This window comes from Megalobrama amblycephala, linkage group LG15 (assembly GCF_018812025.1).
Source record: "Megalobrama amblycephala isolate DHTTF-2021 linkage group LG15, ASM1881202v1, whole genome shotgun sequence".
In the NCBI taxonomy this organism is placed as follows: domain Eukaryota; kingdom Metazoa; phylum Chordata; class Actinopteri; order Cypriniformes; family Xenocyprididae; genus Megalobrama; species Megalobrama amblycephala.
The window spans coordinates 12,514,718-12,537,145 of NC_063058.1; the positions used below are offsets into that span (position 1 = coordinate 12,514,718).

Genomic DNA, 22,428 nt, shown 5'->3' on the forward strand with positions numbered 1-22,428 from the left:
AGCAACAGTGGTGAGCAGCTTGTGGTTTCCAAGGGAGGATATTTATATGGGTGAATCCCGGCGAAGCATAGCGAACTCACTCTCTCATTATGTGAGCTTTGCTAAATAATTACCAGGACAGTCTTGGGACATGAAAAGCATCAACACTTGGATTTTTCACACGATTTCAAGTCTCCTTGATGCATCAGGCAGAAAGACAATGTCTATGCCAGTGTCCCGGGTCAGACAAGTGTTTCAAGTAGTATGCGTGTGAATCCAAGTACCACAGGAGATTGATTCTTCAGTCAAGACATGGGAACCAAGGATGAAACAAAGTTACAACTCAGAGGATTGGGATCTAAGCTCTTTCAGATTATCAAAGATTATCAAACAACTGAGCTTTGTGAGAAAAGCTGTAATGGGTGTCAGGATGAGACATGAGAAAATGAGAGACAGACTAAACCTTTCCCTGAACTGTGATTTTGCAGAATAAAAATAACAGCAGATGCTAAGGCGAGGAAGAAAATAGAAGCATCACCTGCCTTAAAAAAATTTAAGGCACCCTAAAAATAACTTTATCTCACAAATTCACACTTTGTGAGATTCAAAAATGTTTCAAATTGGAGAGAAGAACTAAACCAAATCTTAGAGTATGTGATTTTCAACATTTTCAAAACACAGTGTAAATAAAAATCTTTTCAAATTCTAATTTAAAATACATGTGCCAAGTTTAAATCGTGTCTCCGTTTCGTGTTGCGCCTAACAACGCCCTTCAGCCGTGACTTATTCACGATACAACACAGCCTCTCGTACTTTATTGCTTTTATAAAACGGTTACCACACAATACAAATATTAAAGCCAAAAATATGTATCAATGCAACTTTCATGACGTTAACTTTAACTAAAAGCCTTCCTTCCGCCGGGAAAAAAAAAGTCCCTGAGTATGAACAGCAACAGAAGTTACATTATTACACCATTAGATGGTGGCAAAGACTGTCTTTATGAGTGTGTCAGTCAGTAGTGAAGACTTTTACATTGAAAAGACTGAATTGAAACAAAACGCAACTGACAAATGCTTTGACTAGCGCTGTCAGTCACGGGAAAACCCCTTAATTGTTAAAAGGACAAGATAATACATCGGACATTTAAACAGATTTTTTATTATGAACACAGACTGACCTGAAGGAAAATGCTAAATCTGAATGCAGGTAATAAACTCGCTCACTCAATCTCTTTCTCACTATACTCTTCTACATAATACAGTAAGCTTCAATGAACAATATCAGTTGAGAACATACAGTTTACGTTGCTAAGAGTGGTTGCTAAGGGTGTTGTGTAGTGATACACAGAACTGTTGGGTGAAGCGATCATAGCCGAGCTTTATCGTGAATAAAACACAGCTATTGACCAATCAGAATATTCAATCAAATATTTTAAGAAATTTCCTGATATCATTGCTCACATCCCTGTTTTCCCTTCACGTTTCTGCACGCTGGTTGCACCACATGACTGATTGGCAAACAAAATGTTTTTTCAAATATTTTTAACAAAACTGCTTCACTGCTTTTTCCTTCAAAAAATTTAAATAATAAAAAAGAAAAATAGCATCTTTCTGATGAGGCTTTTTTTCTAAATTATGATATTAGAACAGTTGTACCACCCTGACATTTTTTTAAATCGAATGCCTCCCAAAAATATCAAAAATAAATTTTAATTCAGAAATTCCATGAAAAAACTTGTTCATCATAGAAGAGGTGTATTCAAGTCAGTGTAAGTGTGAATTTTATTTTTATGTATCTCTTAATAAATTCATAGAACCATACAAAAAAATGTGCACCATGTCTTTGACTTTTAACTGAACTCAAATGACAATGTGAGTTCTTGCAGATTTTCACAGGTGATATTTATATGCTTTGAGGATGTTGTTAGTTGTCCTTGTGTTGAGTAAGCACTCAGTGTTTGTGGTTGTTTTGCTTTTCCATCTCTTGCTTACATCAGACAGGAGTTTCCATATGAGTAAACGCCAAACCCAAATACTTTTCTCGAAAGCGCTCTACCTCTCTGAGTTGGTGCATACAAGTGTTTAAAAGTCATGGTAATTCTTTCTAAGAGTGCTCATTCCACAAAGTGAAGTGAAGGTCGACATCTACAGACTGTTACAAAAATTGTTTGCATGGGAATTGAGGTTGTTTCATTATTCTTTCATACTATTCAACATCTACAAGAATAGCAGGAGAATAACCGCACCTACTCTTGTAAGGGTCTCTGAAGACTTCATTCCTGCCAGAAGATATATTCAACAACACACATTTGGAACATTGCAAAGCAATGTAGCTAGAATGTTTAAAGGGATAGTTCACCCAAAAATGAAATTACCCCATGATTTACTCACCCTCAAGCCATCCTAGGTGTATATGACTATCTTCTTTCAGATGAACACAATCAGAGTTGTATTAAATAATGTCCTCATCCAAGCTTTATAATGGCAGGATGAGATTTTGAATCCCAAAAAGCACATTCATCCATCACAGCTCCAGGGGGTTAATAAAGGCCTTCTAAAGTGAAGCGATGTGTTTGTGTAAGAAAAATATCCATATTTAAAACTTTAAAAACTATAATAACTGGCTTCTGGCAGACGGCCATACGCACATCGTCTTGCGGCAAAAGAGAAACCTCTGACGTGATGTAAGTCGCAGGATGTAGGAGTATCGTAAGTTTAGACGCCTCTCACGGTTCAAACAAATAGGGATAAGCAACAAACTCAAGCTTCTCTACTCTTATAATGAGATCCTCCGACATTTCTCTATAAAAATTCTCAATTTTAGACGGTGTTTTGTTTTGCTCTATCCTCTACGCTTCCACGTTTGTCAATACGTCATGCATCAGGTCAGAGGTCAGTCTTCACCGCAAATCGATGTGTACGGCCGTCTGCCAGAAGCTAGTTATTTTAGTTTATAAAGTTTGAAATATGGATATTTTTCTTATACAAATGCATTGTTTCACTTCAGAAGGCCTTTATTAAGCCCCTGGAGCCGTATGGATTACTTTTATGATGGATGGATGTGCTTTTTTGGGCTTCAAAATCTCAGTAACTATTCACTCCAATTATAAAGCTTGGAAGAGCCAGAATATTTTGAAATATAACTCTGATTGTGTTTGACTGGAAGAAGAAAGTCATATGCACCTAAGATGGCTTGAGGGTAAGTAAATCATGGGATAAATTTCATTTTTGGGTGAACTATCCTTTTAAGAAAACAGTTCATTTGAAAATACCATTTATATGATGGAATATTGGGAAAACTTTTGTATAACATATTATACTTATCTTCTGGGTCTTTACAGAGTGCATTTAAGATGGTTTGATTTGGCTTGAAACTAACCTGACCTTGAGAGCGATCAAAGGCTTTTTATTGTGTTATCTGCGAATCTTCACACTTTTGAACACATATTTTCACACCTTCCTGAGATTGTCAATGGAGTGTGAAAGACAAGCTTACACGTCAGAGAATAGAGAGTTGGAACTGGAAAGATCCAGACAACGATAGAGAGAAACAGGGAGAAGGTTCACACTGAATACTTACAAAGCAAGTGAATGATTTGCATGTAAGGTGAAACTGTCCATCGTGAAATACAGAAGCTTTCACAAACCCTAATGAAAGCTCACATGTGTTTCTCAACATTGATCCAGAGAAAGCCAATGATGCTTAGTGGTCACCACAGGGGTCAATGAAACTTCACTTTCCAGTAAAAGGCCGTGATGTGTTTTCTATTACCATGGGGATATGAGAGAAAAACTAAAAAAAGAAGAACATGCCCAGGTCACATTTGCATGATAATAAAAATCAAACTAAATTTTCCCTAAAATTCTCAATACTGTAAAGCACTAAATATATACATATATATATATACAAAAACTAGTGATCATAAAGTTATAAATATGGATATTTTTCTTACAAAAATGCATCACTTCACTTCAGAAGTTCTTTATTAACCCCCTGGAGTCATATGGATTATTTTTATGATGGATGGATGTGCTTTTTTTGGCTTCTAAATCTCAGTTAATATTCACTCCCATTATAAAGCTTGGAAGAGCCAGAATATTTTTTTAATATAACGCTGATTGTGTTTGACTGAAATAAGAAAGTCATATACATCTAGGATGGCTTGAGGGTCATTTTTGGCTGAACTATGCCTTTAATCAAAAATGTTCGTTAAAGGATTAGTTCACTTTCAAATAAAATTTACGGAACGAACGCAGCGGCAGTTCCATTTTTTTTTCCATAAGTAGAATAGGTGAGGTGTAGGACATACAGCGTAAGCTTTTTGAAGAATACGAAAGTGTGGTTTTGGCGGAACCACTTGGAAGGCGATAATGTGTATTTATAAAGCATATACAGTTGTATTTTTTTCGAAAATGACGATCGTTTCTCTAGATAAAACCCTTATTCCTCGTCTGGTATCGTTTAAAGCACTTTGAAGCTGCGCTGAAACTGTAATTTTGACCTTCAACTGTTTGGGCTCCATTGAAGTCCACTATAAGGAGAATAATCCTTGAATGTTTTCCTCAAAAACCTTACTTTCTTTTCAACTGACGAAAGAAATACATGAACATCTTGGATGACAAGGGGGTGAGTGAATTATCAGGAAGATTTTATTTGAAAGTGAACTAATCCTTTAACTGGAACATTTAGTGATAATATTTCAGAGTGATTTCCATCATTTTTTACAGATTTACCCGATTTTAAAACATTCCAGTAAACACTGCTAATATAGATTAGAAGTGAAAAGTGGGGACAGTTACATTTTAAAGCATCCTTGTGAAAACAAACCTGGAAAGAGATGTGAGGGTTCGGGGAGAAAACGAGATATTCTTCGTGGATTCCAGTTAATTATTCATGGGAATATATCGTAAATTAAATTGGAAGAGCAGACCACAAATGTGTAGTATTGTCTTTTTTTTTATATTGCTGCAGTGGAATACAAGGGAATAAAAAAAAAAGAAAATAATCAGCAGGAAAAGAATTCAGCGAATGAAAAGCCACAGATATTCTTTCCATACCGCGTGACGTTAAAATACAAAGCGTTACAAGAAGCGCCTCCCTTAATCTAAAACGCAGTAGGCTCGTGTTAGGAAAAAGGTGGACACAGAACACAAACACACCGCAGTATGTCTGCACCTCTAATGGATAGCTGTGTACGTGTTACCGATGCAGATCTGTCTAAACGGAGCAGTCCGCCGGTAGATCACATCAGCATCACCCTAAACAGCTTAACAAGCCAAGTGCTGAACTGTCACTTCACCCGCCCCCTTAACAAAGAGCTGAGCTGGGCATTTCAAAAGATGATCTGCTGCCTTTGACTTTACGTCACAAGACTTAAGTTGATTAGTCATGAAATCTTTCACGTGATCACATATTCCACAGGTGCTGCATCTGCAACATTTGACTGGATGCGTTGCTATGCAGTTGCTATTCTGAGCGGTGAAGTCATACAGCACATGCTTCGAAAATGACTGAGAAGGTTTTGTTGAGTGAATAAGATAACGATATTACATGGCTCCTAATGATAAACTAACCAGATTTTGTGCCCGTGCTGGACTTTAAAGCATGCAGTCTGGTCATTAGCAGACCGAATGCGGTTAAACACGGATTGACAGGGGAATCAGGTTAGATTAAAAGCAAACAGCAAGTTCATAAAGGACTTAGTGAGAAGCGCCTTGTTAAAGAAGCATGATTAATGTAGCTCTAAACACATGGGCACATAATTAAATCCAGGATCCACGCTATCATCCATTATCCGTCATATTATGGTTCATGTCTCATTTTTCATTGGAAAAGAGAGTTGAAAGTGATTACAAAATTTCTTGAAGAAACATTTCCTTTAAAGGGTTAGTTCACCCAAAAATGAAAATTCTGTCATTAATTACTCATCCTCATGACGTTCAAAACCCTTGACACTTTTGTTCATCTTTGGAACACAAATGAAGATTTTTTTGAGTAAATCTAAGCGATTTCTGAGAATTGAAACTTTGACACTTTGAAAAAAATATGAATTGAGCAATTTATTCAAAATTTTCCTGAAGAGACTCAATCGCTTTATATGATGAATAGATTGAATTTAGGCTTTTATTCACATATAAACATTCATCAACTGACTCGCACATCAGTTGTGGTAAACGGAAGCTCAAGTATGTTGTGTACGAGAACCAATGAGGTTCATTCTCGTGTTACGCAGCACATTTGAGCTTCCACAAGAACCAATGAGGTTCATTCTCGTGTTACGCAGCACATTTGAGCTTCCACAAGAACCAATGAGGTTCATTCTCGTGTTACGCAGCACGTTTGAGCTTCCTCAAGAACCAATGAGGTTCATTCTCGTGTTACGCAGCACGTTTGAGCTTCCACAAGAACCAATGAGGTTCATTCTCGTGTTACGCAGCACGTTTGAGCTTCCTCAAGAACCAATGAGGTTCATTCTTGTGTGTTACGCAGCATGTTTGAGCTTCCACAAGAACCAATGAGGTTCATTCTCGTGTTACGCAGCCTGTTTGAGCTTCCTCAAGAACCAATGAGGTTCATTCTCGTGTTACGCAGCATGTTTGAGCTTCCTCAGGAACCAATGAGGTTCATTCTTGTGTGTTACGCAGCATGTTTGAGCTTCCTCAAGAACCAATGAGGTTCATTCTCGTGTTACGCAGCCTGTTTGAGCTTCCTCAAGAACCAATGAGGTTCATGCTCGTGTTACGCAGCACGTTTGAGCTTCCTCAAGAACCAATGAGGTTCATTCTCGTGTTACGCAGCACGTTTGAGCTTCCACAAGAACCAATGAGGTTCATTCTCGTGTTACGCAGCACGTTTGAGCTTCCACAAGAACCAATGAGGTTCATTCTCGTGTTACGCAGCCTGTTTGAGCTTCCTCAAGAACCAATGAGGTTCATTCTCGTGTTACGCAGCACATTTGAGCTTCCTCATGAACCAATGAGGTTCATTCTCGTGTTACGCAGCACGTTTGAGCTTCCACAAGAACCAATGAGGTTCATTCTCGTGTTACGCAGCACGTTTGAGCTTCCTCAAGAACCAATGAGGTTCATGCTCGTGTTACGCAGCACGTTTGAGCTTCCTCAAGAACCAATGAGGTTCATGCTCGTGTTACGCAGCACGTTTGAGCTTCCTCAAGAACCAATGAGGTTCATTCTCGTGTTACGCAGCACGTTTGAGCTTCCTCAAGAACCAATGAGGTTCATTCTCGTGTTACGCAGCACGTTTGAGCTTCCTCAAGAACCAATGAGGTTCATTCTCGTGTTACGCAGCACGTTTGAGCTTCCACAAGAACCAATGAGGTTCATTCTCGTGTTACGCAGCACGTTTGAGCTTCCGCAAGAACCAATGAGGTTCATTCTCGTGTTACGCAGCACGTTTGAGCTTCCTCAAGAACCAATGAGGTTCATTCTCGTGTTACGCAGCCTGTTTGAGCTTCCTCAAGAACCAATGAGGTTCATTCTCGTGTTACGCAGCACATTTGAGCTTCCTCATGAACCAATGAGGTTCATTCTCGTGTTACGCAGCACGTTTGAGCTTCCACAAGAACCAATGAGGTTCATTCTCGTGTTACGCAGCACGTTTGAGCTTCCTCATGAACCAATGAGGTTCATTCTCGTGTTACGCAGCACGTTTGAGCTTCCGCAAGAACCAATGAGGTTCATTCTCGTGTTACGCAGCACGTTTGAGCTTCCTCAAGAACCAATGAGGTTCATTCTCGTGTTACGCAGCACATTTGAGCTTCCTCATGAACCAATGAGGTTCATTCTCGTGTTACGCAGCACGTTTGAGCTTCCACAAGAACCAATGAGGTTCATTCTCGTGTTACGCAGCACGTTTGAGCTTCCTCAAGAACCAATGAGGTTCATTCTCGTGTTACGCAGCACGTTTGAGCTTCCTCATGAACCAATGAGGTTCATTCTCGTGTTACGCAGCACGTTTGAGCTTCCACAAGAACCAATGAGGTTCATTCTCGTGTTACGCAGCACGTTTGAGCTTCCTCAAGAACCAATGAGGTTCATTCTCGTGTTACGCAGCACATTTGAGCTTCCTCATGAACCAATGAGGTTCATTCTCGTGTTACGCAGCACGTTTGAGCTTCTAGAAGAGGTTTGCTCTCGTACGTCAAGCAGGTTTGGTTGAGCTTCTGTTGCTAATCAATGTTTATATGCGAGTAAAAGCCTAAATTAAACCTGTTCATCATAAAAAGCGATCGAGTCTCTTCAGAAAATCTGGACTAAACCACTCAATTCATATGGATTAGTTTTACAATCTCTTTATGAACTTTTTGAAACATCAAAGTTTTAATTGTGTAGCAGTCTATGGAGGGACAGAAAGCTCTCAGATTACATTAAAAATATCTTCATTTGTGTTCCGAAGATGAACAAAAGTCGGATTTGGAATGACATGAGGGTGAGTAAATGATTTTGATTTTTGGATGAAAAAATGACTCCAATAGTCTCTGGAGTTTCATAAAAGATCTCAACAGTCTCAAACAGCACTCAGACTTTCTAAGATACCAAAGTTTGCAATTAAACGTTAAACATTTGATTATAAGCTCTCTCATCAGATTTTTCATCTATGTTTTCCATATTCCTTTTATAATTCCTTTATACACTTACTATTTTTTCCTCCAAAAGATGATTAGAAAAACACCAAAGGAGATATTTAAAGGGATAGTTCACCCCAAAATGAAAATTATCCCATAATTTACTCACCCTCAAGCCATCCGAGGTGAATATGACTTTCTTCTTTCAGTCAAACACAATTGGAGTTACATTAAAAAATATTCTGGCTCTTCCAAACTTTATAATGAGAATGAATGGCGCCATTTTTTCGAAGTCCAACAAAGTACATCCATCCATCATAAAAGTAATCCACACAGCTCCAGGGGGTTAATAAAGGCCTTCTGAAGCAAAGTGATGGGTTTTTGAAAGAAAAATATCCATATTTATAACTTTACAAACTAATCACTGGCTTGCGTACATGAGTTGATTCCAGCGAAAGAGTGACCTCTGACCTGACGCATGACGTATTGATGAACGCGGAAGCGCAGAGGATTAGAGCAAAACAAAACACCGGTCACAAATTAGAAGTCTAAAATGAGAGTTTTTAAAGAGAAATGTCAAAGGAGCTTGAGTTTGTTGTCCAGCCCTATTTGTTTGAACCACGAGAGGCGTCGACTCTCACCTAAGCTTACGCTACTCCTACATCCTACGTCATACGCTGGAACTCGACTCTCTCGTGAACACGCGGACTGATTATAGTCTATGAAGTTATAAATATTTTTCTTATAAAAATGTATCGCTTCGCTTCAGAAGGCCTTTATTAACCCCCTGGAGTCGTATGGATTACTTTTATGATGGATGAATGTGCTTTTTTTGGGCTTCAAAATATCAGTTACTAACTATAAAGCTTGGAAGAGCCAGAATATTTTTAATATAACGATTGTGTTTGACTGAAAGAAGAAAGTCATATACATCTAAGATGGCTTGAGGGTGTGTAAAAGATGGGATAATTTTCATTTTTGGGTGAGCTATCCCTTTAAAGGAAAATTTTATGTTTATCTACTTACCCCCAGAGCATCCAAGATGTAGGTGACTTTGTTTCTTCAGTAGAACACAAATTATGATTTTTAACTCCAACGGTTGCCGTCTGTCAGTCGTATAACTTTATTCTATATATATATATAGAACTTCATCTATAAGAGTCAAAAAACATGCACAGACAAATCCAAATTAAACCCTGCGGCTCGTGACGACACATTGATGTCCTAAGACACGAAACGATTGGTTTGTGTGAGAAACCGAACAATATTTATATAATTTTTACCTCTAATACACCATGTCCAACTGCATTCAGCACTCGCTTAGTGAGGTATGATCGCGCTCTGACAACGGAAGTAATGTCTCGCACTCATTGACAATTACGCGTGAGAGATCACTTCCGTCATCAGAACGCGTTTTTGACCTCACCAACCGGATGCTGAACGCAGTTGGACAAAGTGGTGTTTTAGAAGTAAAAAATGATATAAATACTGTTCGGTTTCTCGCACAAACCAATCGTTTCGTGTCTTAGGACATCAATGTGTCATCACGAGCCGCAGGGTTTAATTTGGATTTGTCTGTGCATGTTTTTTGATTCTTATAGACGGAGTTCCCATTGACAAGCATTATACGACTGACAGACGGCAACGGTTGGAGTTAAAAATCATCATTTGTGTTCTACTGAAGAAACAAAGTCACCTACATCTTGAATGCCCTGGGGGTAAGCAGATAAACATCAAATTTTCATTTTTGGGTGAACTACCCCCTTAAATATCCCGACCATCTCTATACAGAAATGAAATTAAATGGAGAGCAATGCTAGACTTTTGCTCAAGTGTACTGCTCAGATTTTTCTTCTAAGAAAGACTCAAATAATCTCAGAATAGCTTCAGAATAAATCTCAACAATGTCTCGAACTGTGCTCAGATTTGCCAAGATTCTTCTAAAACCAAATTATATGAGCTAGGCTATATCCACATTAATTTTATAATTCTCATTCATGTCTGTTCTAGGAGAAACATCTGAAAAAGAGTTGAAGCTTGAATGAAATATAACAAAGACCTCCGTTAAGTCTCCCGAGCAATTAAAGAGCAACATCTGAGGAATAAAGTTTTCCTCTGAACAAAGCTTGGTGTAAAATAATTTTAAAAAGCCAATGCTCTAACAGACGTCTCACGCTCTAGCAGCGGCTCAGGACCAACAGGTTGATTTGAAGCCTTGATTTACAACTCCAAGCAAACATGCGGAGGACAGTTTTCTTACCTCATAAATATAAAATTCCTCTTGGCTTTGCCTGCTACTTCCACATAAAAGCAGATACTTCCTCTAGTTCCTCTGAGACAGACGTGCAGGTCTTCCGTTAGGATGGTGTGGTGAGTGTGTTCTGCTCTTTAACGCTCCTCAGGAATGCTCCGGCGTCTGACAGCACTTCCCACTCACATCTGCAGCTCTCTCTCTCTCTCCCCGCCTCAGTGAACTCTGCTGACATCCAAAGCTCCGCCCCCGTCTCCAGGTAGGAGGAGTGTCTTGTTTTGTTCTGAGCAGTTTCTGTCCCCTCACTATCGACGTGCTTCACACCCACACCCATCTATATAGTTACCTTAATGAGGACATACTTAGACCTCTATTGTTTTTCTACAGAGCTAATTATAATTGCTAACTTTGCTAACACAAACATAATCCTACATAATCCTTGTATGAAATGCTATTAACACTTTACTTTAGATAAAGTGTCACCAAAGAGAAATTTTAGTATTTCTTGATGTGTTTGGCATGAGTGAGCATTAGAAGGTGTTTTTTTTTTTTTTTTTTTTCACTCCGCTATCTGTGTGTGTGAGCGTAACCAGATGCTTGCGACGGAAGTCACATGTTCAGCTATTCAAACAGATCTCGGTCCACTTTCGGTACCCAGAGGAACGTTTCATTGCTCACAGTTCAGAAGACTTCATGGAGGTCTCCGTTTTGTCTCGGATTATAAATAAATAAGACTTAGTTCTCCATTTTATCTTCACTGCCTATCAATAGAGATAAGAAATATCACGAATGAGATCTCCTTTCAGTGGATAATGGTGTGCACTGTTGTAGATGACGAGTGCTTAAAACACACATACGATACACTGAAACTGGACCATCAGCTTCCCACTGAAACCAAACAACAAAGTGGACGGACAGCTCCATCACAAAACATGATGGTTATGTGGGTGTCATATTACAACCCAAAAACAAATAAGAAATACATTGTTTTGCATTAAGAAAATGAAGCCAATTTATAGGACCATTAAGATGTTTCAGCTCATTTTCCTGATTATTTTTCATTCCTGTAATGTGTCCAGATGTTTTACTTTCGAGTTTATGATTCTCATTATTCATAATGATCTTGTTAGATTCTCATTATTATAATACAGTAATGAAAATAATCCTAGACACAATTTGACATTTTGAATGAGATTTTTGTTCAATCTCTAAATTAATAAATAAAATAAATGGATAAATATAATGATTGAATGCATTGTTAATACATTTATAGATGAATAAAAATAAAGAAATCTAAAGGCTAAAATGTGTGAACTATATATATATATATATATATATATATATATATATATATATATATATATATATATATATATATATATATATATATATATATATATATATATACACACACATATATATATATATATATATATATATATATATATATATATATATATATATATATATATATACACACACATATATATATATATATATATATATATATATATATATATATATATATATATATATATATATATATATATATATATATATATATATATATATATATATATTTATATATATATATATATATATATATATATATATATATATATATATATATATATATATATATATATATATATATATATATATATATATATATATATATATATAGTACAGTCCAAAAGTTTGGAACCACTAAGATTTTTAATGTTTTTAAAAGAAGTTTCGTCTGCTCACCAAGGCTACATTTATTTAATTAAAAATACAGTAAAAAACAGTAATATTGTGAAATATTATTACAATTTAAAATAACTGTTTACTATTTAAATATATTTGACAAAGTAATTTATTCCTGTGATGCAAAGCTGAATTTTCAGCATAATTACTCCAGTCTTCAGTGTCACATGATCCTTCAGAAATCATTCTAATATGCTGATCTGCTGCTCAAGAAACATTTAATGTGTACAATTGTACAAAATATTTGTGTACAATATTTTTTTTTCAGGATTATTTGATGAATAGAAAGTTCAAAAGAACAGTGTTTATCTGAAATCTAATCTTTTGTAACATTATAAATGTCTTTACTGCCACTTTTGATTGATTTAATGCATCCTTGCTGAATAAAAGTATTCATTTCTTTAATTTCTTTTCAAAAAAATAAAAATAAAAATTCTTACTGACCCCAAACTTTTGAACGGTAGTGTATAATGCTACAGAAGCTTTGTATTTCAGATAAATGCTGTTCTTTTGAACTTTCTATTCATCAAGGAATCCTGAAAAAAAAAGTACACAACTGTTTTCAACATTGAAAATAATCATAAATGTTTATTGAGCAGCAAATCAGCATATTAGAATGATTTCTGAAGGATCATGTGACACTGAAGACTGGAGTAACGATGCTGAAAATTCAGCTTTGCATCACAGGAATAAATTACTTTGTGAAATATATTTAAATAGTACACAGTTATTTTAAATTGTAATAATATTTCACAATATTACTGTTTTTTACTGTATTTTTAATTAAATAAATGTAGCCTTGGTGAGCAGACGAAACTTCTTTTAAAAACATTAAAAATCTTAGTGGTTCCAAACATTTGGACTGTACTGTATATATATATATATATACACACAGGTTTTTTTTTTTTTTTCCCAATTGGATCATTTATTTATGCATTATATATTTTGTAAGAGACAAATATTTATTTATTTATTTATTTATTTATTTATTCAATCATTTATATATTTATTTATTTATTTAATATTAGGTTATCCATAAAATTTAAAGGATTTGTTCACTTGTTCAACTGAAAATTACCCCAAGCTTTACACATCCTAGGTTTCTTCTTTCTGATGAACACAATCGGAGTTATACTAAAAAATATCCTGATGCATCCAAGCTTTATAATGGCAGCGAACGGGGCCAACGAGTTTGAAGCTGAAGAAAGTACATCCATCCAAAGCAAAACATACTCCACACGGCTCCGGGGGGTTAATAAAGGCCTTCTAAAGCGAAGCGATGCATTTGTGTAAGAAAAATATCCATATTTAACCAGTTATAAAGTAAAATATCTAGCTTCATCCAGGCCGCCTTCCATATACAACTTACGAAGAAAAAGTTGAACACCTCTCGCAGTTCAAAAAGCTTACTCTACGTCCTACGCCTTACCTGTTCAACTTACGAAAAAAGTTCAACTTTCTTCCTAAGTTGAATACGGAAGCTAGATATTTTACTTCATAACTTGTTAAATATGGATATTTTTCTTACACAAATGCATCGCTTCGCTTTATAAGGCCTTTATTAACCCCTGGAGTCGTGTGAAGTACGTTTATGATGGATGGATGCACTTTCTTGAGCTTTATACTAGTTGGTCCGGTTCACTGCCATTATAAAGCTCGGATGCGTCAGGATATTTATTAATATAACTCAGATTGTGTTCATCAGAAAGAAGAAAGTCATATACACCTAGAATTGCTTGAGGGTGAGTAAAGCTTGGGCTAATTTTCCTTCCAAAGAGAACTAATCCTTTAAGGCAGTACAAGTACTAGCATGATGTATAAAAGCTTCCACATAATATATAAGAGTAAATATTTCGTAAATGTGATTTATTGTTAGAAAAACTATGTCACAATGCAAACAATATGACTAAATCAGCTTCATTTTATTCAGGCAAAATATAATTGTATTTCTTCTGAAGTTGGGAAATGTGACCTGCATGGACATGTTTCTGAAATTCAACCATACAGTTAAATACTGTAGATGTAAACAGCTGTTATCTATAGCCCTGTACAACATTGTCACATTAACAATGTAATGAGTACCAACTGAGCCTTTGGCCTGATTTGTCCACACAACGACACATAAACATGCACACACAACAAAACCAGCAGTCAATTATTAATGCGTCCTCTCGCTTTGTACACCAAGAGCAATACAATTACCTTCTGCACCATGAAAACAATGCAATGCTTTATAACAGCAGTGTATGATCAACACGTGGAGTTCATTGCCACTACGATAAATAATCTCTTCTAATTTAGTAAAGTGTGAATGAGGCACGGTTAGCCTTAAAGTGTCCAACATTAAGGGATTTTATCTGTTTTACGTTCCACTGACACCCTTGAAGCATTCCTGAGGGCAACTTCTTAAACCTGTAATCTCGCCCCATCCCCCGCGGCATCTCAGACCCCCCACACTTTCTGGAGCCGCATTCCCTCAGTTTCGGGTTACAATCCTGTTTCAAAATGCGTGAATTAAATGTGCACCGAATAATTTTTTGCATAGCCAATTTGTCTGGAACTCCATATTGCCACCTATTGGTGTGGATGCCAAACACTAAATTTGCCAAACAAAAGCGTACGATAATGAGAGCGTGATGAGATGCAGAACCTTATTCCACCAAGTGCAACATGTTCCTAGACTAACATCTTTGCAGTGTTGCCAATTGCTTTCAGTTGAAAGTAGCTAAAACTGGTCGCTAAATGTCGCTAGATGACGTCAAACTGGCGAGTCCACTATCTATATTAAGATAATATAGATCAGTGGGCGAGTCATGGAATCTAGATAAGGTTTGTCCAAGAAGTTGCTAGGCTTTTGACAAAAAGTCTCAAAAGGGGCGAGGAAGTCGCTATATCTATAGCGACAAAATTGCTAAATTGGCAGCTCTGCATCTTTGTTAATCCTGGAACAACATTCCAATCAAACAAACAGATTTGTGGGCCAAGTTTACGCTTTACAACCAAGTTAAGGTGCTTCTACATCAGTTTTGTTCACCTTTTCCCTCTGATTTTAGGGATAACTTATGGGTAGGGTTAAGTTTAGGGGTAGGGATATGGTTAAGACAAAATTTTTGACAGGAATTTTGTTCCAGGATCAACAAAATATGCCTAACTCTGCAAAATTTAGGATGTGCTACAGAGATACAGCGAGCGGTATTCATCTGGCCATGTGATCACAAAATGCCGGCCTCTATGAGGAGGTCCAACTGCAGAATAAAACTGATATTTCATGTGAGTTTATAATTTTAACTCTTTAAGTCCTGAAGGCATTTTTAGAGTTGTTTTAGACTGACATACACAAAGTAAAGACTCATAATTTCAAAACTATAGCAAGGAGGATCAAAAAGGTAGGTATCATTTGATAGAAAACTTTATGCATTTTTAGAACTGCTGATAAAAGACAAAAAAATATATAATTTTACATATCTTTCTTCATCAGGAGCATCCAATGTAAGTAATTATGTGACATTTTCCACGATCGGAGTTTTATGAAATTACGAGCGAGAAACCTCACTTGAAAGCTACATTTGGTTAGCCGTGCACCTGTGAAGTTTTACATGTCGTAACTCTGTGAGGAACATCTCGTGATCGACACAATGGTTTATGTTGATTTTGGACATCGTGAGAATCTGCTGTAAATAATGATGTGCCATTTTCCACTATCGGAGCATGTTTCATGAATTTACAAGAGAAAACATGACATAAATGCCACATTCGTATATAATTTACATATGGGTCTTGCTGGGCTTCACATACAAAAACTTGCTCAAGTTTAGTCAAAGCCCAAAACAATTATGCTTTTTGTATTCTACTCCATGAGACCTTTTAAATGACATATGACACGATTATCTGAGCTGTTTGATGTTTTTGACACAATGCAGTACATAGTACAAAAAAGTTTTTTGTAATTTATGAAAAACATTTTTTTTATTTATCAACAAATAACTCAGCACTACTTAGGAGTTAAAGGGTTAGTTCACCCCAAAGGAAAATTCTGTGATTAATTACTCACCCTCATGTCGTTTCACACCCGTAAGACCTTCGTTCATCTTCGGAACACAAATTAGGATATTTTTGATTAAAAAAAAAAAAAAAAAAAAAAAATTGCCAGCAAGATAATTAACACTTTTAGATGCCCAGAAAGCTACTAAAGACATATTTATAATAGTTCACGTGACTACAGTGGTTCAACCTTAATGTTTTGAAGCGACGAGAATATATTTGTGCGTCAAAAAAAACAAAACAAAATAACAGCTTTATTCAACAATATCTAGTGATGGGCAATTTCAAAACACTGATTCATGAAGCTTCGAAGCTTTACGAATCTTTTGTTTCGAATCAGTGGTTCGGAGCGTGTATCAAACTGCCAAAGTCACGTGATTTCAGTAAACGAGGCTTCGTTACGTCATAAGCGTTTCGAAACGTTTAGAAATTTCGATGGTTCACGTGACTATGGCAGTTTGATACATGCTCCGAACCACTGATTCGAAACAAAAGATTTTTCAGTAGTTCTGAAAATATGATTATTAATTTTTTCGTAGCTAGGTGGCGCCCGCCGGCGGTACACTCCGGTTTAGCGGGATGACTCAGCACTCGTTAAGAGTTGTTCAAAATGGTTGGATGCATTAAAAAGTTGAGTTTCTAAGCTTTAAAAATGATAACTATTTTGTGTTATTCCTGTCAGTGGTTGCTTAGTAATTTGATTATGAATTTTTTTTCGTGTGGGGTGGTGTACCGCCGGCGGCACACTTCAGGTTTAAGGGGTTAAGATTTCTCAAGAGTACAATTTGTTTGTTTTTTTATCATTTGATGATATGGACATCAGAAAGCATGGCTGATAATCGCATGACCTACTTTATGAGGAACCACAACTTAAATTCAAAAGGATTGGCCTGTTTTTTGTAACCGTGCATACTTGTACGCGCAGGTCGCACATGCGCATTTAATGTTTTTGCAGTAATTAGTTTATCCACAAGGTGGCAACCATGCCCTGGGGTGTCGATTCACAAGGTAGTCAAAGAAAAACTGCATAAACGGAACAGACGGGAACACATGCGAGCTACAGCGACAATGGAGGCCTATATAGCGAGAGATTGTGCAAAGAGGTTAGAAAGTACCCTCATTTGTACAACTCTTCAGTTTTCAGTAAACGAGGCTTCGTTACATCATAAGCGTTTCGAAACGTTTAGAAATTTCGATGGTTCACGTGACTTTGGCAGTTTGATACATGCTCCGAACCACTGATTGAAACAAAAGATTTTTCAGTAGTTCTGAAAATATGATTATTAATTTTTTCGTAGCTAGGTGGCGCCCGCCGGTGGTACACTCCGGTTTAGCGGGATGACTCAGCACTCGTTAAGAGTTGTTCAAAATGGTTGGATGCATTAAAAAGTTGAGTTTCTAAGCTTTAAAAATGATAACTATTTTGTGTTATTCCTGTCAGTGGTTGCCTAGTAATTTGACTATGATTTTTTTCATGGGGGGTGGTGTACCGCTGGTGGCACACTTCAGGTTTAAGTGGTTAAAAAGATTTCTCAAGAGTACAATTTGTTTGTTTGTTTATCATTTGATGATATGGACATCAGAAAGCATGGCTGATAACCGCATGACCTACTTTATGAGGAACCACAACTTAAATTCAAAAGGATTGGCCTGAATAGGAACGCTTCCTTACCTAATCTATCTTGTCATTGTATTTCCATTCGCAAACAAAAGCTGTTGGGTGCATTGTAAAAGAATAAATATTCCATCGTAAAGAAAAGGACGCTCAGCAGTTAAACTTGTTTCAACATAAAACGTGAGCAGATGTGACCCATTAGTTTCCCTCAAACAGATTTCAGCATTCGTCCAGGAGATGTTTTCAAAGCACAGGTGCACTTTGAAGAATCCAATGACAGAGACACTCTCTTTAGATCAGTGGACAAAACATGGACAGGTGTGCTGAGCTCAAAACAGACCACTGCATACTTCATTAACAACCCATAATAGTGACTGAACACTAAATGACAATGCTTTACTACGATTAAGGGAATTAGGCTGTTCAGACTGCAGGCAAATTGGATTTTTTTCTCAAATCAAATCTTTTCAGGCAGACTGTCTGCACTATTAATTGTAAGCAATCAAATAAGATTTGTGTTCAGACATAACCAACCTATCTGCATGAGTTGAAAGAAAGTCATACGGGTTTGGAACAAGATGTTGTTGAGATTTTCTTGTTTGCGTGAACTATTCCTTCAACTGCACATATACGCCAATGACTTTGGATAACTGTTTTTGGTAAGGCAATGAACTTTGGATTGCATGCATCTTTCTTGTTACAAATACCAGGCAAAGCTCTTCTTCGGGAGGGAAGTGAAACAATCTGACCTTGACAGTAGAAAAAAGAAAAAAGCAGCCCATAATTGGAACAGGCATGCCAACATTGTGTGAACAGGTTGTGATTTTAAATGGTGTCTGACTTTTCTTTCACATAATGAAGAAAGAAGAAGAAAATTAAGAAAAACTCCTCATTAAAAGGATGAAATTCTTGGAAAAAGTAGTTTGAAACATTTAATATATTGTTTGTATATTTGTGTAGGCAGAAACAGTACAGATTCTACAGTACCTATTAAGTCAAGAATATTGATTTTGTTTCAAATCATTTTAACTAAGCAGATCATATGCATTAATATGAATTTAGAATATAGACAAACCTTATTTTACTGTAATTGTCTAGATTGGCAGTGTTTAATCTGCCCTATTAAGCATTCATTTTTTTCTATTTAAAACAAACAAATAAACAGAACATGAATCTATCAATTTGCACTTCTATAATTCAAAGTGGCTGCCGCTGCACTGTAAAAAAAAAAAAAATCATGATTTGTTTTTACAACTTTTCACAAATCTTTCGTCAATTCAGCTTAGCTTCACAAACATTGTTCAGGGAACATAATATTTTGAGTTTCTGTTGAATAAACTAATCTCTTTCTTTGTATCAACTCAAAATTATAGTTTAAATGAACTCAAACTCGTGTGACGCGAATTTCGTCATCAGAAGAGTATAGCCGTACTGTATTTTTTGTAACCGTGCATACATGTATGCGCAGGTCGCACATGCGCATTTAATGTTTTTGCAGTAATTAGTTTATCCACAAGGTGGCAACCCTGCCCTGGGGTGTCGATTCACAAGGTAGTCAAAGAAAAACTGCATAAACAGAACAGACGGGAACACATGCGAGCTACAGCGACAATAGAGGCCTATATAGCGAGAGATTGTGCGAAGAGGTTAGAAAGTACCCTCATTTGTACAACTCTTGCATGAAAGAATACAAAGATGTTTACATGGGTTGTAACGTGTGGCGAGAGATTGCTCAAAACTGTGCATGCGTCGAATGCCTGTGTACGTATACAAGTCAAATTAAGTATAATTTGCAAGGCTGTGTATTCGACTGTGCACGTAAAAAAACAAAAAAAACAAAAAAAAAACGAAGGCAACCAGGTTAGGCTAATTTAGGTTAAACAAACAAATAATTTTTACAGTGTAATTGTGTCTTTAATAATTTCTGTGCATGATGTTAATCTAACGCCACATCCACAATAATACGGTTTGATTTAAAAATTTAATTTTCCAATGAAAATAACATTTTCTAAAGTGTCTCCACGTTCTGTTTTTGCTGGAGGAAAACAATGAACTCAGTGGAAATTTTCTGGTATCACTCCCGCATCACATTATGAAAACAGTAGTAAAATAGTAAAAATCCATTGATAAACACACAACTTTTTCTCTTCAGATAATGGCACTGCGCCGCTGCGGACTGAAGAACACGCTGACTAAAAGACAGGAAGGAGCCAAAGCCTGCTGCCATTTTTATACGAGGTTTAAAGGGGACTGAAGCGAACACAAATTCGTGTACAGATTGTGGAGCTAATCACAATTTTAAGAAAAAGTGAGGGTACGCCAAATTATTACCCCCTAGTATTGGTATAGGTTTAGGATTAGGTGTGGGGGAGGGGTTAGGATTAGGGGTGGGGTTAAGATAAGGCAATCAGACAGCGACTTCAACGAGGGGAGTAATAATTTGGCAGGTACTGGCAGGTAAACACCTGTACTGTGTACCATTACTTACTGGCCCACTTCGAGCACGGTATATAATATATGCATTTATAAATGTGCATTTATGCACAAAAATACTTTGAAATTAAAAAAATAAAAAATATATATATTTTTTTAAATTAACAATTAAGATTTATGTTATTTTACAATTAAGATATATGAGTCATTAAATTTAAATTTGTCTTGAAAATGGCAATGACAGTTTTTTCAAAACCATTAAACCAAAGTGAATACAAAGAATACATTTATAAGAACTTGGCACATGTGTTTTAATAAACGTGATTTTTAAATGATTTTTTTAAATGATTTTTTAATTATGAACACTCTGACTCAGAGTGCATTTTTGTACATATTAACATCAGCACAAGAATCAAGTTGAGTTTCTTTTGCAGTATCGAAATATACGGAAAAGCAAAATCCAAATTGTAAAACTGAAAATCCAAAATGGTTTGGAACAACCTTTGAGTCAGGAGTGATGCTTTAAAAATGCAATCTAGGTTTGGAACAGTGATATACACGCATGCATAAAGCTTCTCCACAAATTGCAATGCTTAGCTTTGGCATCAAGTACAGGAAGAAGTGAAAGCAGAAACAATACAAGGTAGCACCGCTTGATTGTTGTTTAAAGGCAGCGCGGTTAAATATAGCCCGGCTCTGTCATTACGGTCACCACATGATGACAGAGTTCTTTGTCGTTCGCTGGAATTTGTGTGCAGTGCAACTTACACTTCTCATTTTGCAGTTAAACTCCTATAACTCAGTAAAGCACAGCCCCAAATCTCATTGTCAACAATAAAAGTTTTCTCCTTTCTCCTTAGGCTTAAGACAATTCCAAACAGCTCAAGTTTCAGGTCTATTTTAAACACACACCCGAAGCAAAATATATTCAACAATATCTAAGAGTTTGAAGAAATAACTTCTTTCAACAGAAGTTAAGCTCGAACTAAAACACTCAGAACCACAAAAGTCTATAATACCCAGACAAAGTAAAGCCAGAAAAGCAATATGTTAACAATCTGAACTTTCATGCCACTAAACTTATTTCCTCAAACCAAAGTTGAAACAAACAAAAACAAACAAAAAAAGCTGTTTAACTAATTAATTCTGACAATTCTGTCAGAATCACAGCGAGAAAGTGCCCATTCAGGAAGAAAGAATGTTGAGTCATTTTCTCTGGAAAAGAATAAACAGGAAGTTTACTTAATTGAATTTACTTGTAGCACTTAAAATTAGTTATTTTAGATTTTACAATTAAATTTATTTAGACAAAATGTATAGAATTTTACTATTGGCAATTTACTGTTAATCTGCCATAACATGAAAATAATTATAGTATCAGCCAGAACTTTAATATTGTTTCATCCCCAGTTTTATACAGTAAAATGTTAGTTATTTTGCTTATGTACAAATGATTGTAATTGTAATTGTAACGACTGTAACTGTAAAATGCGACAGTAAAAACCTGTTATTTGGTTAAAAGTTCCCATACTACATACAGAGAAAGACGGTAATAGATCTAACCTTACATTGTGCAATTTTACAGTAAAATACTGTTATACGGTTTTTGAAGTAAAACCAACAAATTATCTTAAAATTTACAGTGAATAGCCATAAAATGACATTCCCAGATTTTCCCGTGAAACACTTCACATTTGATGGCTTTTAATTTTAATAAATATGTTTCTTCATAGTTTTTTGTAATCAGTTATGTGCAGTAGGGTTTATATTGCA

The 22,428-nt window shown here is 36.2% G+C and overlaps 1 protein-coding gene across 3 annotated transcripts in view; it reads right to left on the bottom strand.

Annotated features, from left to right (window-relative positions):
- The window catches only part of rassf7a (Ras association domain family member 7a), a 71,326-nt gene that overhangs the window by 26,799 nt on the left and 22,099 nt on the right, over nucleotides 1-22,428 (bottom strand). Inside the window, exon 1 of one of the 3 annotated variants that reach the window (XM_048158429.1) lies at nucleotides 10,827-11,021. The exons of the other annotated variants lie outside the window; for them this stretch is intronic. The gene's annotated coding sequence lies outside the window, so the exon portion shown is untranslated. Of the gene's footprint in view, nucleotides 1-10,826; nucleotides 11,022-22,428 lie in introns of those variants that run through there. 3 annotated transcript variants of the gene reach the window in all.